Here is an 18,422-nt window from a genome sequence, read left to right as displayed (position 1 = left end):
AAGTCCCTGAGGTGGGAAAACAAACTCACAAGAGAGATCCCTCTCTGGACTAGAAATAAACTCCCCCTGTGACTCAACTGGGATACCTAAATTGGGAGATGTGATGCAGGGGACACGCTTAAAATTCTTTAATCAAGTTACAGGCTTGAAATCTAATTTTGTTGCAGTGAATTCTTCTGATATCTACAGATTTGTCATGCTCTGACACCATTTATTAGTGGATTCAAAGAACTGCCAGACTTCAGTACCTCAGAGGACAAAATAGTAATTGAGGAATTACAGGAGCGCAACATTTCCCAAATCTAGAATAAGACAAAGATTATGGAAGGAGAATTATTAGATTCCTCACACTGTCTTCTATGTGTGACACATGAGGGGGACCTACTACATAAGGCGCAGAGTTGCAGATTGTTGCCCCCTTCTGAGATTGAGTCTTTTCTAAGATGGGTGGTCTTTGGTTGGTGACTTCCACAGGACCCTAAGTTATTACTCCTACATATACATGCAGACCTAGACAATACTAGGTATAAGATGGTGGCATTGTTGTGGATTGTCCTTTCGGTCGCAAATAGAGACATTGATGAAAACAGGAAAAATCAAGAGGCTCCATAGATAGAAGGCTGGAAGAAAGAGCTGGTCCATTGCAACGGAAGGTTACATTTTGAATGGAAGGTTAAATTTACATGTCGAATGGATGCCCCTGCAAATACTCCAAAGTTTGGGGAGACTGGGTCTGATGCAGAGGCATGCTGATTGAACTGAGCAGATAATCCCCATGGTCATTAGATGCAGGGATCTGTTCTTTCTCCCCCAAAGTTTAATGGAGATTACCTATGTTGTACTGTTTGTCAGACATGGAATGTATGGAGAAGAGTATGTTAATTGTTCTATGTCATGAAGCCCAGTGTTGTGGGCGACAAATGTAATGTCTGTTATCTATTAAGAAAAAAAAAGTAAACTATAATAAAATGAGATATAAAAAATGCTGGGTTCATTTTTAATTATAACCTTTAACCCTCTTCACGCACACAAAGTGTAATGAGGGACTCTTTCGCATAAGACTGTACCCTGTACGCCTGTACCCGACAACAACAGTAGGCCACTTGCAATCTCAAAGCAAATCTTATACGTGCCCTGTTTTGTCATCACCTCCAGCCTTGTTTAATACTCAAAGCTGATGACAGCCATCATACACTGATGGTGAGTGAATGCAATGATATCAGAAGAGGTCAGGAACACGCAAAAGACTCACTTTTGGGTGAATCACAAAAGGAGTGCATGCTTGAAGCTTCATGCAGGGGACTTTCCCATAACAAAAATATCAATATATTATAGCATGTTTATGTTGCTTTTTAACATAATCTTTGTTTTACTACTTCACAAAAAGTATAATTTATACGTTCAACAAAGATTGCAAGCCACCACATGAAACAAAGTCACATACTTGATATTCATCTGTGATGCATTCTGTTTTTTGACTCTAAAATGTCCTCTAACAAAAGTTTTTCATTCCTACATCTTGTATCTGATTTATGGGCCCTCAAATGGATTTAAATTTTTCTTTTTACTTTTTACTTCACATATACTTTTTCCATTAGGGCATTTTAATGGTCATACAGCTTGTTCAATGTCACATTTTGTGTAATCTTGAAGCAATATCCCAATATCAAGGTGATAATGTTCTGAGGCTCGTATCATATTGCTACACCAATTACAATTTAGGGAAGGCTATGTCCACATTTTTCAGATGTAAGGGTCTTTCTTTGTGGCTTTTACATCTGCCGCCACCACAATATCCTACAGACTATATTTCTTAAATTGTTACCATAGGTTTCCTCTTATTTTTTCCGCATTATCATTCTCAATGATTTGCCAATGTTATACCACAGTTCTTTTCATCTTATGTTTTTATCTTGTGAAAGGAAGTATTTATTAATGTGTGTCAATTACTGGACGTTGAGAAGGTCTGTCAAATCATCATCTTAATTGCTGAAGAAAATGGCAGCTCCTCTTTGTAGCCACACTGTCACGTTTCACATAGCACATGACAGATGTCAAGTGTCTTTTGAAGAGCATTCCAAAGAAGAGGAAAAACACAAACGTTCAAAAAGAAACTCCCAGACTTGGCTCTTGATTGTGGATGAAGGATAATGCTGAGATGAAGAGCAGAGCACGAGATTTAAGAAAGAAAAATTCAGACAAAATCGTAAAGAAGCTCTACCTACAGCACATCAAAATCCAGGGACTAAACAGTAGCAAATGGGCAAACAAACTAAATGAAGAATGAGGAAACAAATGTGTTGAAAAGCATCCATCACTTCTAGATATTTATGAATTAAATAGGAACCAACATCACAGGAAAATCACTCTTCCAGCTCCAATTAGGAATCTCAGATAGCTTGTTCTGGCTGATTTACCCTGACTAGGATTGTGATCCCTACTTGGACAGACGACATACCTCTACCAACTACGACCCAATTCCTAACAGTACAGATCAGCAGTGAGGATAAGACTTATATTTGTACAATACTATATTGTAATTCAGTGTTCACTACAACTCCATACTTAGACCAATTCAAACCTATTCCTCCTGAATGGCAAAAATGTGGTCCGTCCTGTACATATTGGCATTTTGTGATTTTTTAATTCTGCCTAATTGGCTTTTTTTTAACTGTTTTGATAAATTATGTTGCACTCTGGAGAAGCCGCACCTACAGTAATTTACTTCGAGCTGATCAGGTTAGAGTCCTACATTGTGCAACAGCTGAAGGATTTCTGCAATATCTACAAAGGTTTTCACCAGGAAGGTGGAACTACAGAAGGCTTTGAGGGCCTCTGGGTGATGATGAACATGGACATGCCTGCTATTTTGTGCAATATGAGCACTCCAGTATGCTCAGAGCATACTTCTGGTATGCTCCTAACACATTTGGGGGCATATTTATACTCTGTTGCACCGAATTTGTGTACAAAACTTTGATGCAAATTCAGCGGAAACTTTACACCATATTTATACTATGACGCCCGACCCAGTGAACGTCAAAATTCCTCTGTATGCTCATTTTCTGAATGCAGGCAACCGACTTGCGTTAATGACATGCAAGGTAGGTGTTGCCGTCCAAAAAATGATTTTAGGGTCTGTGCGCCTTATTTATACTCCTGCGTCATTTTGATGCACAGGAGGGGGCGGGCCTTAAAAAATGGCACCCAGCCTGATTTGCACTTTTTTTTAACACCTGGGTGAGGGCAGGCGTTAAGGGACCTGTGGGCTCATTTCCATGGTCTCTGACCATGGAAGCAGTCCACAGGTGCCCTTGCCTGCCCCCAGAAACACCCCCTGCCGCCCCTACCCACCCCTGAAGGACACCCATGGATGGGGAGACCCATCCCAGGTAAGTACAGGTAAGTTGAGGTAAGTCTTTTTTTTTTTTAAGTGGCATAAGTGGGCCTCACTTGGGCCCCCTCCCTAAATGCCACTGTGCTCAATGGCCATACCCAGGGGACAGAAGTCCCCTGGGCATGGTCATTGGGCAGGGGGGCATGACTCCTGTCTTTGTTAAGACAGGAGTCATTTCAATGGTGGTTGTGCGTCAAAAAATGGAACCATGAATTTTGACTCTAACCTGACTTGCACAATTTTTTGATGCACAACCCCCATTTTTCCCTACTCCGGCCCTACCTGGTTAGAGTCTTTTTTTTTACTCTGACCAGCCCGCAGCGCCGGCTAACCTCTATCCATAAATAAGGCGCTCGTCTGGCACATTGGAATGGCGATTGGCAGCGGTAAATATTTTTTTACGCAAACCAACGCCGGCGCTGGTTTGCGTCAAAAAGTATAAATATGGGCATTGGTATTCTGTGTACAGATGTCACTCAAACTGATGAGTTCATCGATTTCTTGTATTTTTTAAATCTTCTTATACTTCCATTCTTGCATTTATTTGAAAAATAGTTACAAATGATGATTAGGGTGTTTAGCTATTGGTACAAACATAGATTTCTGTTCTGACACAATTGGGTGTGTTGGTAGATCATTTTTTTTTTTGTGCATTGGTTAAACTCTGCAAAATGTGTCTATGTGCCTCAGTTTGTAACAAAAGCGTTTTACCTGTTCATCAATCCAGTTGTTCTCAATAGCTTATTTTAGAAGTGTGTTGATTGCTTTCATGATATTTTATTTACGATCATTACCAAATTTGAAGTATTACTCAGCATCCCTTGTAGTGCTTCATTTTGTCTCACACATTTTCTTATTCATAATCTCTGTAAAACCAGCCTTATCTACTGATTTTATGGTCACACATTGATGATGTCCTAGATCCATCAAAGATTTCTAAACTATGTTTTATTTTCAAAATATGTTTAGTGCCTCTATAGCTTGGTTTCTCCTAACTCTTCATTACCAATTTATGGACTATTTCAATCATTTTATTCAAGATTGAAAGGTCTCTTATTTTTTGGGGTCTAAACACATCCTTTTTCTCTCATTTCCGAGCCATATTATCACCTTCGATAGAGTTTACAGCAACATTTATTTGGTAGATCATGTTGCAGCTTTTAGTTTTCTGAAGACAGATTCACAAATTAGGGGTTGTCTTCAGAAGAAGAAAATACTTTCCTTGGTGAAATGCGACTCATATTGTAGTTGCTGGTGGACACTTTTGCGCTTTCCCTATTCAGTATCACCAAGGACTTCCTGGCAGGCCTGTACAAGACAAAGGTTGGTGAGAATCATGTCAGTGGGTCTTATGTAAATAGCTTTGCTTCTAAGCTGCTATCCCAACCTGGCTGTGTCTTGGAAAAAAGTGTTCCTCAGTGTCAGAGCTATTATCAGGCCTGCTGATGAGAAAAATCTTCATGTCCTACATCAGGCACTGTACCACTACTGCACACTTCTAAATGATCTGATAAGATCAGACAACTGCCACTATATTATTCTACACAACAATAAAAAATGCAGTGGTCAGGGTATACATCTGATGTCATATATAGTCACAACGTGTAAAAGAAACCTCTGATGCTACACTACACCAGGACGTGTTTGTGCCCTCTCAAAGGCAGGATGTAGGAAGCTCACTGTTACACAGATCTGGACCAAGAATGCAACACATGCAGTAACTACTTCTGTTGAATTTGGGAACCTTTGCTCCGGCCTCCTAACCCCTGCTTTGTTGGCACGTTGCTACTGATAAGGACTGAGGTAGACTGCAATCCAAAATCCTCCAGTGGCCTGCTAGTAGTCGAGGGTAGCTAGCCTAATTTTTATTGTTTTTTCCTTTCTAAATGTGCCCACCTACACCATTGAGTTTTTTTCTTATGAGGTAAGTGTGCAGCAAGGTGTCGCTTCCACCATGCAGCCTGTTCAGTTTTTGGAATCCTCCTAACCTTGCCAAATAAAATGAAGGATACAGGATAAAGCAGTAGCGTCCGCTCCTAAGGGATGATAGAATATCGACCCACTGCCTCTCTCTGCTACTACTGCTCGACATAGTACAACTTTAATGTGAAAACAAACAATCTCAGAGGAGGAATGAGTTGAAGTGCAAGAACAGAACACATCACAGAGAGAGAGAGAGATCATTGGATATACTCAGATTGGAATTAGAATTAAATTAGATGAAACTGGGAAATCTAGACACAGTTCAATTGGATGTTTACACTGAAGAGAGAGCTGCAGTTTTTGTGCAAAGACATTACAAAATACACAGGACAAGTCTGTGAGAGATTACCTGAAGTAGCTAAGAGATACAATGTTGATTTGGAGAAATCAAAGCCCTTAAAGAGAATTTACAGATTAGAATTAAATGGCATGGATATATTTATCATGAGACCTCCTGGAATGAGATTGCAGGTTAGAGAATTAATTTGTTGCATTCAGAAAAGGTGTGCTTTATGCAAGTAGAATGGAAGATGGGAAAGAAGAGCGATCAAAAGAAAGGGAAAACAGATTTTCCTCCAGAAGGAGCAAGTCAAGCTGAGGGAAAAGTGAAGATGCTTTCTATGAGAGAAATTCCTGGTGGAGGATATATTCATCTTCTTAGAAGCAGCAGTGATGTTCTGTCCTTCACAAATGATTACCCTGAGAGAGAAACCAGTTGAGCGGTATAGGCAGACAGAACAATTTGTGAAACTTTCAAAATGCAGGTGGGAATAATTGAATACATTGTTTGAAATTGTGGTCCCGCATGACTTATGAGTGTGAAGTTGCTGTCGATTGGCCTGACAGTGACCCTCCAAAAGATCAAGTAACTAATGCACTATCAGAAGAGGTGATGAAAAAGTATCAAAAAGTGATTGGCTTTTTGAAAAACAAGGTGTCCTCGAAATATACTGATTGGTTGCAAATTGACAGGATGACTTAGGGATCTAAGGAGTCGATACACTATTATTATAAGAGATTGTTCCACAACTAAATTGCTGTAACTGTAAGAAAGAGGTCTTGTACTTAGGGCACCATATTGAGAAGGGTGCAAGGAAGGTGTTGAAAGAGAGAATCTCAGCAATTATTAAAATGAATACTCCAAAGACCAAGAAAGAAGTAGGATGTCTTTGGGAATGGGAACTGCAGATGTGCCTCTACATGGCTGAGAGAACATCACTGTTGTGTCCCTTCTCTGGGAATGGCTGATTGCAATAAATTGGTGTTTCTGTACTGCCATGCGAGGAAGGGATTCATTCTCTCTGTTTTTACTCAAATGCATGGAAATGCCAACAGACCTGTGGCATATTTGTCTTCCAGTCTTGATGCTGTGGCTTCAGCTTTGCTTGGTTTCCTTAAAGGCATTGCAGCTGTAAGCATCATCATTAAACAGTGCAAAAGCATTGCTATGGGTCATACTTTAAATGTTTTTTTGCCCCATTCTGTGGAAATTTCGTTAACCCGCACCAAAACCCAGCCTTTGCCTAGTGCACATCTCACACACTATGAGCAGGCCATATTGGCTGCACAGAACATTTCTCTTAAACTCTATAACACTTTGAACACAGCAAATCTGTTGCTTTTGCATGTTAAAGATAAAGAGGTAAATTATGGTGATGACATTGATCATAACTAGCTAGATGTCACTGAACTATGCACCAAACTAAGACCTGATATTCAAGATATTCTGCTTCCTGAAAATGATTATGTGATGTTTGTTGAAGGCTCCTGTTTAAAAGACAATGATGGTACCCTGAGAGTTGGTTATGTAGTTTGTACAGTCTGCGGTGTAGTTTAAGCCTCCTAGCTTCAAGGAGTCTTTTCTGCCCAAGTAGCTGAATTAGTTGCTCTTACATGAGCATGCTGTGTTTCTGCATGTGGTGACCAAAGGTGACTATTTTCATGGATAGTCAATACGGCCTTGGTGTCATTCACAATTTGGCCACTTGTGGTCCCAGAGAGGTGTTATGACCTCTTCTGGTTCCCCTAGCAAGAACAGAGACAAAGGGGTATATTTACAAGCCCCTTGCACTATCCTGCATCACATTAGTGTCTTTTTTTGACTCTAATGTGGAGCTGGGGTGGCCTCTTTGTCACGCCATATTTACAAAGTGGCGCAATGCATGCATCGCTCCACTTGTAACCCCTTGAGCCACATTATGCCTACAGTAGGAATAATGTGTGCAAGGGGGGTACTCCCCCGTTAAGAGGCCTGTAAAAATGGTGCAGTGAAATTTACAAGCTTTCAATTTGCTATTTTTTGCATAATTTTTAATGCCAGCCTAAGGCAGGCATTAAAATGACGCTCCCATTGGTTTCAATGGGCCTCCCTTTACTTCACAGGATTAGCACCATAATGTTCGGCGCTAGCCCTGTAAAGAGACACAGTAGCGTCAACATTTTTTAGGCTATTGTCCTAACGACGGCCAGGGTGTGCTGTATGGTAAATATGGCACAACCATGGTGTCATTAGGAGGTTGTAGGGGCACGCAAAAAAAGTAGCGCATCGGGACTGATGAGCCACTTTCTTGTAAATATGCCCCAAAGTGTATAAACTTTTGAATGTATTACAGTTGCCTGCTCAAATTGTGGTTGTGTGGTCTGCACACCGCAAATACTCTAATTTTGTTACTCTCGGAAACAGCTACCCTGATGAGGTGGAAAGATACTGTGCACTCAATTGTACTGCCGTTAATAGTGAGTACTTCAATGAGTCATATAATGATATATGTCACAATCTTATATTAACTGCTATAGGTACCTGGGAGGAAGTTAAGAGATTCCAGGAAGAAGTGTCAGAGGAAAAAGAGCGAGGCTGGATTAGAGCTGGTTGTGTCAAAAGAAATGAAGATGATGTTTGGGTTTCAAGTACTGCAAGAGTTGTGATGCCTAACAGTAATAGTAAAATGTTTATTTTAGAAAAAAGTTAATTCCATAAAACATACAGATAAAAAAATATTTCTTTTCATAAAATAGTCCAACCTTTGGATGGAATACTTGAGCCCTACAGCCAAACAAAAAGTGAAAAGTGCATAATAGCAGTTGTAACATCTCACGTCCATTCCACACAGAATAACACATTTTATGGTTTACACTTTGAAATAGATAAAACATAAGTTAAAAACTTGTATAAACTCTCTGGTACCATAATAATATCCAAAAACTATCTAACAAACCCACGGTTTGTTTTATAGGCAGTTTCCCACAAAGCGGTTATTAGCGCTTACAGAAACCAGACACCAGAAGCAATACATTACGAATTGCGAAAAGTGCACCAACCCCTAGAACAGTTTATTAAACAACAACATAATTAATTATTTTCTAAATTTATCAATCAGCCTAAACAAGGAACAAATATGCTTGATGAAAGTCTGCATGCCTCACCAATCAGCCGACTTGTCCAGCCCTAACATTTTTGACCTTTTTCTTTCATTAACCTTACTGCAAATAAATATTTGCTAAGGGCACCCACAATATAAATAGAAGTGTCGCCTTTTAGTACCCTTGGGGCTTCAATGTGCCGACAAACAGCTAAATGGTTACAGATTGGGCAAATCCATTTGCTTCTCAGCTTTTTATATGCAGCTCAGAAAAACAAAACATGACTTATGGTTTCTTTAGCTGCCAAGGAGCACATTGTACAGAGATCATTAAGGTCAATGCCAACATTCCACATAGATGTCAAAGTCACTATCTCCAGTATGACATAGCAAAACTTCAAATATAAAGTTTTTTCCAATTGTTGTTTCGAAATATCTAAGAATACCTCGTATGAGGGACTGTCTTTTAAAGTAAGAAATTCATTTTCCAGTCTCCGTAGGGTAGAAGAATGGGAATGACTGGCTTGAATGTAAGCCCAATAGCAGGTTTTAACTATTTATTTAAGGCATAGGTCCTTTACGTGGGATTCATCCAGAAAGAACCAAAACCCAGTTTTTCATATCTGGATTGGATATGCCTAAACCATGGAAAAGTAAGGCCTGTGTCAATGGACAATAAATTCTTTACTGCATTGCGGTAAGGCTTAAGCTCCTTTGTGGTCCAAATCCTTAGCCAATATATTAAAGGCCTTAATCGGTCAATATCTCCCACTCATTCGAGTGCCACATCAAGAAACATAGGTATTAAAGGGGTGTTCTTGGGGGGGATCGTGGAACGATCCACCAAATTTATTTTCACTAAGAGTGAGTGGTTCAGTATTCACGTGGCGTCACAGTTCGACGCCATATTAGGCATCTGTTTGAGCTTTTAATTTGTATTACTCAATGGCTGGGAGTAGGGTACTTGAGGCTGTCCCATTGTGTTTTTTATTGATAATTAATGCCTGATATTGAAATACTGTCCTTCTCATCTGGATATGGGAGGGACCACAAGGCCCTGCTATCTAGCGTAATGCCCAACTATTCAAATCTAAAGAACCGCCCCAGTTTCTCATTTCCTAAGGCTATAATGTTTTTTAAATTATCTGTGGGGTCTAACTACCATTAATTTGGTTTTTGAAACATTAATCTCCAGACCCCTAGCCCCACAGAATAAATTAAAGTTATCCAGGAGCTGCTGTAACCCCCCCATAGGAGTCGGGGAGATTAGAAGGGAGTCATCGGCAAAAAAAGCAATTTGGGTGCATCTATATTTTCTTTTCGGAGGGCCTCAATAACATTACTAACAAATAAGAAAGTAAGGGTGGGGGCCAGCACACAGCCTTGACTCACCCCTCTGCTTATTGGGATCCGGTCTGTTAGTAGTCCCTAAGGACACCATTGTACTTGGGCATAATTATTCTGATAGAGTTTAACTAGTTGGCTGAGCGGGTTGTCAGGTACTACTAGGGTTTTTACTGTCACCCATAGGAGCTCCTGGGGTTCCAAGTCAAAGGCTGCTCTGAGGTCAACAAAGGCTATATACAAATGGCCTTCCCTAAGCCTTGTATACTTCCAAAGAAGCTGCCTCAGTACTTGGTCCTGGATGTTGACCCTTGGTCTAATTCCAGATTGATAGGGGGTTAGAATCTCTGCACCTTCAATCCAGTTGTTTAATTTGTTTAACAGATCCCTTGTGTAAACCTTTTGGACAGTATCCAAAAGGCTTATTGGCCTGTAAATACCAGGAATACCCAATCCCCCTTTTAATAGATGGGAATAATCTCCTCACCCTTCCATGTATCGGGAATTGGAGCCCTTGCAGCTATTGCATTGCTCAGTCAGTTAACATATGGGTCCCAGACTAACTTGTCATGGTGAAGTATATTCACCAGGGATTTTGTCTGGTCCTGGGGCTTTACCTATTTTAATGGCAGTAATAGCTGTCTTGGTTTCCTCAAGTGTGAAGTGAAGATCTGGAGGAGTTAAATTCATGAGGGAACAAGCTGGTGTGATTTAACCAATTGCAGCACAATCGCATATCTTAGTAAAATGGTCTACCCAGGTCCCAGGACTTAGGTGGCAATTTATTTGTAAAATAAATGCTCCAATGGGCAGCTATTTTTCAAAACAACTGATTGTCTCCAGACCTGGCAGCCATTACCAGATCACCCCAGCGAGCATCCTCCCACCTGGCCCTTGCAGTTCTTAGTGTTTTTGTATACAGGTCCCTGGCTATATGAATCTGAGGGGGATGTTGTTTTTAGAGCATTCACCAGTACTTTCTTTACCAGCCTACAATCCTTTGTACACCATAGATTATTATGCACACTAAGCGCCCTTGTAGGGGGTTTCTTTTTTAGTGGTTGGGGCAAAATTGGTGTTAGAGATGCTACCAGGTTTGATTGAATTTAGTAATCTCAGGATCTTCCAAGCTATTCAGCGAGATAGGACCTTCACAAATACATCATATATCTCTGTCATAGTCTCTACATTCCCCGCAATTGAGGTCCTCTTAGTGGACCTACGAGTGTTTCCCATTATTGGCATTATTCTGGTGCACCAGGGACCAGTGGCTGTTGGAATGACAACCTAGGAAAATAAGATGTAGAGGATAGTGCTAGCTTTCCTTTCTTTTATCCACTTCAAAATCCTGCAGTCTTCCCATCATGGTGACCCATATCATGATGTAATCCATTTTTGATCTTATGGAGACTTCCATAAATGTTGGTATCCCCAGCTTGTCTGATACGGATCTACCATTACATGCCTTCAGCCCGTTTAATGTTGTAAGATGGTTAACTTGCATGACAGCCACCGAGCTTGAGACATAGGATCTTGAGCTGATGGAAGGAATATCCCAGCTCTCGTCCTCTTCCTCCACTACTACATCATATCCATATATAGGTTCAAAGTCTTTATTAAAATTTCCACCTATATCAACCATGGCTTTGGAATTAATCCGGCTAACAGAATGTTGCAAGATGTATAAAATAGGCAATTCTTCACTTCTGCTTCTAGGTCTGCAATAGACATTAAACAAGTACATACAAGTCCCATCCTGGAAATAGGTTTTTAGGCTGAAAATATCCAACGAGTTGACATTTAGAATTTTGATCCATAAGTTTAAGTACATTTTGACCCAAATAAAGAGACCCCCTGATGCCCTGCCTCAAGCAGATGGCAATGCTATAATATAATATGAGGTATAGCCAGATTTAAACTGGGGTTCAGTTGCCCATGTCTCTTGGAACATACATACATCATTAGTCTATATATTCCCCCCAGTCAGGTGCAAGCTCTTTGGACCTAAAACCAGCAATGTTCCACAAAAGAATTCTGATTGTTCCTGATAAGCTGAATCTTTGGCTAACACGAGGAAGATCAGAGATCAGAGCCACCTGGCTGTGGGATGTACTTGTTGGAAAAAGCTGAGATGCAAAATCATTGCAAGTCCCCTTTGATGGCGTCAATTTGGCAGTGGGTGTTATGGCATTATTAGGATGAGGATCTGGGTTAAGAGCATCCAGCTGACATCCTGTGTTTGATTGTACTTCACATGCATCTGTAGCACAATTCATGAGGGAAAAGGGATCCGCTACATGGCAATGACCCCCCTTTTAGGGTACTAGACTTAATGTGCTAATCAGTCCAGAGTCCTCCTGGTGATCCCTCCCTCTAAGGGATATACTGGTGCCACCACATGACATTTTCACACACCATGAATCTTGAGCATTCAGAGTTGAAAGAGGTTCATAGGAATTTTTCGTGGCTATATTGAACATTGTTTGACCATATCTGTGGATGGCATCTTCAGTTCGGGCGTATCCCTATTAAAGGAGAGCACAGCAACTGGTCTGTAGAAATACTCTAGTGGAAGCACTTTAATTTGGCTTACAGTGGAAGTCATTGAGCTTAATCACTGTAGGGGCAATTCTACTAAAAAAGGGGACTTGAAGTTAACTAATACACAGTCCCAAGACAGTCTTTGGGTTGTTTGTCTACCAGGGCGCTCTTCTAATGAATATAACCTCCTAGGCCAATTCCTGGGACCATCTCACATTTGTTTTAATCCAGTAAACAGATTTATTTTTCAAGGCCTGTGAGTCTTCACTTAGACCAGGAGGTATCTAAGAAACATTCTTAAGCTCAATCAGGTAGGGAGTACATTGTGGGGACAATTGGTGGTGTTTGGCAGGCGCTCTACCTGAATGGCTCCCTAGATGGCTATTTATACAAGACATGTCCTTTCTATCCATCCAACTGCACTGTTATATTACCACAGACAAACCCTTCTGCTTTACCCTCTAAGTCTGCTGTGCACTGGCAAAGTTGTAGATTCAGGAAGACAAGAAGCTTGCAATGGAGAGGAAGGATTTGGCCTGGTCTGCACAGGTTGCTATAATAGTGCAGTGGTGGAGGAAGGTCTATTTCCTACTGCTTAAGGAGAGGGCTCCCAAAGGTCTCTACTTTGATATCCAAGGCTTCAAAGTGACCCACTGGTGGAGCTAGCTCTACCCTGAATGTTTCCCCAAATCTGTCTATGCAGTTCTCTATTAACATAGACATGTACTGGGATGAGGGTTCTTGAAGACCCTCATTTATCACGGTCGAAAGTGGCTGAGGATACAGGTTGCACTGCAAGATTTTATCTGATGAACATTTTGAGCGGTTAGATCATACAAGGTTTGTGGCCTTAGCTTTCTTACTAGTTTTTTTCTGGCACATTATTCTTTTGGTCTTAAGAGCCAGGGGAGTGATGCAATCAGGCGAATGATTGTCATTCTTCATGCTGGAAACTCCTACCTGGGCCTGGGCCGGAGGTTGAGATTTTGATATAAGACTAAAAAACAGGCCTTGGGATATGGTGGCAACTAGGTCCAGATCTATGCCAGCCGCTGGGGAAGCTTATGAGTGTTGTAGAGGTTGCAAGACCAGAGGAGGAGGAGGAGAACCTAGATTTAAAAACATCCTTCTTTCTGAGAAAGCAATCTCCATACTCACTACCCCTATTGCCCACTCAAGCATACACTATATAGAAGTAAATTTTAAAAGAGGGGCAGGGGTAGGAGTAGGGGTATGAGACAGGGACCCTTCTGCTTGCTTCTTCCTCCCCATACTTTGTAGTACTCAAGTCAAACTCTAGTAGAAATCTGGCTACATTAGGTTAGGTTAGGGTCCCCTATAAGATGGAACCAAGAAGGCTAGTCCAGCCCAAACAAAAAGAAATTCTTGTGGACTATAACTAACTATGCAAGTCCAGTCTCGACTGAGTTGCTATAGATTGCTATAGTGTGCTGTAGGCTCACAAATACTTAAACCAAGCCCTTCCTGAGTTTAGCACTGTGATTTGACACTAGGAAAAAAAATGAGAAAAGAAACCCTGATCCCGCCCAAGCACTCAAGTCAAAGTAGTGGATACTGCGGATACTGTGGGCACTGGATACTGCAGGCAAATACTGGATATTGCAGGCAGAGAAACTGCTGTTCAAGCACACTCAAAGCACGCTGAAAGTTTGAACACCTGGGGACCTCTCTTCCTGTCTTGTCCTCTTGCCTTGTATGTTGTGTAGGTGGATAAGTGAAACAGGCATGAAGCTCCCTACACATGGGGCCAGCAGGTGGCGCAGAATGTAGTACTGTTTAAAACAATAGTGTGTCTCAGCACTTGCCTTGCAAGTGTGCTTATAAATCACTTATAAATCACTTATCACCTATGGGTACTTACCTCCTTGCAAGGCAAATAAGATTCCGTCACCTCCACCCACACAGGCTCAACTCAACTAAAAGGTGTACCCAATCCAGATCTGCACTAGCACAGAGTGTGCTACTAAACTTAACACAATTTTAAGCCTCTACCTTCAAACCGTAATCTGTAGGCAGTGGGTCCTGAGGACGGTAATTGTCCAAGTCCAGAGGGACTATTCTGCCAGGAGGCCAGAACTGAAAAAGGGCAGAAGAGTAGAAAAGAAAAGTGGGAGTGAGATCATCCCCTTCTTTCAATATCTCCCATAAACCCCTCCAAGCCTCCAGTACCCTCTGTGGCACCTGAAACACACACTTGTACCAAAACCATCCACATATCTTGTCCTGCCGTACGCTTCAACTCACTTGACTCCCAAGTGAGCAAAACACAGTGATGGTGGTAACAGCGGCATATGGCATAGCGAGGTGAGAGGTAGAGGGGGGAGCAAGTTTTGACACCGGCTCCGGCACCCACAGTATAGTAAACCAGCAATTTTCCCTCAATAACCCTTCAGAGATGTGCCTTGAAGTATTGGAGGTTCAGCAATACTTAACTGTGGATGTGGCCTCATAGCTCAAGCTCCAGCCTCAGCACCATTTTCACAACTCCCGGCACTAGTGCAGCGCAGCATGGAAATCGACTTGCAGTCCTGGCCTGTGGGCAGGCATGAGCCCGGTGAACGCGCTAGCGGGAGTGCGACTATTGAAAAGTCACCTAATAGTTTGTTACCAACCATGGCTAGGAATTACCACAGACCGGCTCATGTTGGCCATGGTGCTATAGTTAGGACACTCAAGCACACTTTGGTTTAACTTCAGTTTCAGATTGATAACAGAGGCAGTATATCACAGATGTGCCACATGTCAGCAGACGAATGTAGGCAAGCAGACAGCAGTTACACTGAGTCACATAGGAATATCAGGCGGACCTTTCAACAGAATTTGTTCTGTGTCTCTTCGGGTTAGAGAAGCTCCCATCCAGCTGCAGAAGGAGCTCTGCCATGATGTATGTCCTGATGAGTAGGTCATGGCAAAAAAATATGCATGTCCAGCTTAGACTCACAGTGGAAGGGGTCTCACCAGGTCGTGCTGGTAAAAACGACAACTGTGAAGTGTGCTGGTCTCCCCAATTGGATACACACAGCTAATACTCACAAAGATACAGGTCCCCTTGATGATACAGCACCTGTTCTTAAAGGGTTGGTTACAGGGAGACGGAGGCATTAGGTTATTCAAGCTGTTGGGGATGCACAAATAACCAGTACAGCACAATTGCGGTCTGAGGAGGGTCTGAGTGAGTCAACAGCAGTGGTTGGTACAGAAAGGTCTTGGGTCCAAAAATCTCAGATGCTGACGAAAGACCTAGTGCTGTCGTGAAAAGAATTGTACCCAGAGACAAATGAATAAATTGTGCTAGTAGTGCAAGTGCCCCCAACAATTTCACAAGAAACTGAAGAGTCTGGTCAGAGAGACTGTAATACAGACAGACGAGTAGCTCGGAGGTCAAAGAGAGGAGAGTTCCTTGTCAAAAGTACACAACACCTAAATGGACATATTTTGCAGCAAACGACTGGAAGAAAGGATTTGGAACCTTTTGTTTAACAATACATATCCAGTTGAACATTCTTGAATTAGTTCCTGTGGCAGAACTGAACTTTGAAATTTCGTTACCACCTGATGAACTGAGACATTATTTGCTGGATGTGTTTATTGGTGATTTTGATTTCTGCACCACTTATTAGAGCCTTTTTTTAACATTTGCTAAGGAAAACATGATGAACTTTTTAGAAGGTCATGAAGACTTTTGCATCTAATATTGGACTTTTGCTGAAGACTGCTCACAAATAAAAAAGGACTCGAAGAGACAGTTGATATTTTTGTTGCCACCATTTGCAAATTTGTGCATTTGCATATTTGCATTCTTCTTTTTTGGGATTTTGGATTTTAATTTTTGTCCAGAGATAATGATTATTTTTTTCCTTATTGGATTGAATTTACTCACACCTATTAAATCAGAGAAGGTTAAATCCCCAAATGCCCCGGGTTCTACAAGCCATACAGCAAATTAAAAGTCCTTGTTCAATGAGAAGGTTTACATGAAGATGGTACCAGAGGTGATCTGTCTACAAAGATATATTATACATTTTTGAATGAATATGTTAATAACATGGAAGTTAAAAATTGCTATGTCTGCACCCAACCGCCTTCATCAGTTAGTGAGGGAACTACCTAACATAATATCCCATTGACTTATGGAGTTTCTTGTAGTTTGGTGCTGACTCTTTTTTATCAGCAACAGTATTTCCAGTATCATTACTCTAATTATGATTTGGTTTTCTCACTTGTCCCCATCATGAAACATTTCGACAGCATTGCCAAAGCTAAAAACATTGACACAGTGGGAGGTTTCTTTGAAGCTACATTGACATTTGGCACAGTCTATGCCCATAGAAACAATCTGACCTATATTCTCATCCCAGTAGAAAATGAGTTTACAGGGCAGGTTGAAGATAGAACAACAATGAAAACTAAGTTAGAGAAGGAAGTAGGTCTACATAGTTGGGGTAGAGAAGAAAAAGCTCACTTATTAGCAGGAACTCAAGGATCCCGTGCCCAGATTGGCAACATGTAGGGAAGCTGTGTGTATATAGACCTAAATCCAAAATTGACACAAAATGTATAGGGACTAGTGAATGTCGACATGTGTTTTTGCTTAACAGTGTTTGGACATTAATGATAGCTGGAGAAGACCCCGCCATACCAGGTCTTTATTTCTTCTGTGGGAAAAATGCTTATTATAAGATACCTAAAGGATGGTATGGAAAATATTTTCTAGGAGTGGTCTTTCCGAAGATTTATCATGTGGAGCATTTTGATGATCCTGCTTTGGATGGTAAGTCAAACACCTGAGTCAAGAGAGGTGCCAATGCTTCAGAAATAGTAGGAGATATTTTTGGTGCCATAATTCCATCTGTGGGAGTGATCCTGAATGATCACAAGATAAGGAAGTTGTGAACAATTGTAGATACGCTATCTACAAATAAGCAGGTGCCTTCTTGTTAGTTCACACAGAAATGGTTGCCATAAAATCAATGGTTTTGTAAAATCGATTTGCATTAGGCATTCTTTTTTCTAAAGAGGGCAGAGTCTGTAAGATGTTGAGGGTTTAACAATGTTGTGTCTACATACCAGAAGATAGTAATGAACTGAGAAAGTACATTACGAATCTTACATACCTGAAAAAGGAGATGAAGGAGTTAGAGTTGACAGGTGCTTGGGAAACAATAAGGAGTGGTTTTCTGCAGTTGGTAAATAGTTTGGAAGTTTAGGAAGAGAGACTTTTGGCAGTATCCTAACCTCTATATAGATAACAGCTTTGCATGCCTTAGTTGCATTCAGTCTCTACAAATTATGCAAGACGTTGAATGAGATAAGAGCAAAGAAAGGAAAAAGGAAGGAAGAAACTGAGCTGGAGACTAGAAGGAGTATCTATTACATTGACATTAAGCAGTTAGAGGAATGCAGACGATCTTTCCTGGATCGACCTCAAAGATTTTGATCCGTCTTGTTTAAATTAGACCGTATAATCTGATCTGATGGCTTGATTCACCATCAGAGGGGGGATTGAGGTAGCAGAATTGTTATTGCTACTTTGATGTCATAATAATCATCTATATGTGACAATCTTTGTATTTTTTTATTTGAAACTCTAAATGAGAAGTGGTGCACTAAAAGCTTAATAAAATGCATTCCCTGTAAAATTGTGATATTAAGTGATGAGGTATAACCCTAAAATATCACGTATAATCAATTAATTTATTTTTATGTGTTTCTTCATGATGTTAATTATTAGTTATCACTGAAATGATAACACATATCTAAAAGAAAATGTTTTAAAT

The 18,422-nt window shown here is 40.8% G+C and overlaps 1 long non-coding RNA gene across 2 annotated transcripts in view; it reads left to right on the top strand.

Moving 5' to 3' along the window:
• LOC138273087 (uncharacterized) overlaps positions 1-18,422 on the top strand; it is a 286,519-nt gene that overhangs the window by 89,273 nt on the left and 178,824 nt on the right. Inside the window, exon 4 of one of the 2 annotated variants that reach the window (XR_011200274.1) lies at positions 8,177-8,348. The exons of the other annotated variant lie outside the window; for it this stretch is intronic. This is a non-coding gene — a long non-coding RNA (uncharacterized lncRNA). Of the gene's footprint in view, positions 1-8,176; positions 8,349-18,422 lie in introns of those variants that run through there. 2 annotated transcript variants of the gene reach the window in all.

This window comes from Pleurodeles waltl, chromosome 2_2, assembly GCF_031143425.1.
Source record: "Pleurodeles waltl isolate 20211129_DDA chromosome 2_2, aPleWal1.hap1.20221129, whole genome shotgun sequence".
In the NCBI taxonomy this organism is placed as follows: domain Eukaryota; kingdom Metazoa; phylum Chordata; class Amphibia; order Caudata; family Salamandridae; genus Pleurodeles; species Pleurodeles waltl.
Note: the sequence above shows the minus strand (reverse complement) of the source record. Positions and strands in the feature narration are given on the sequence as shown.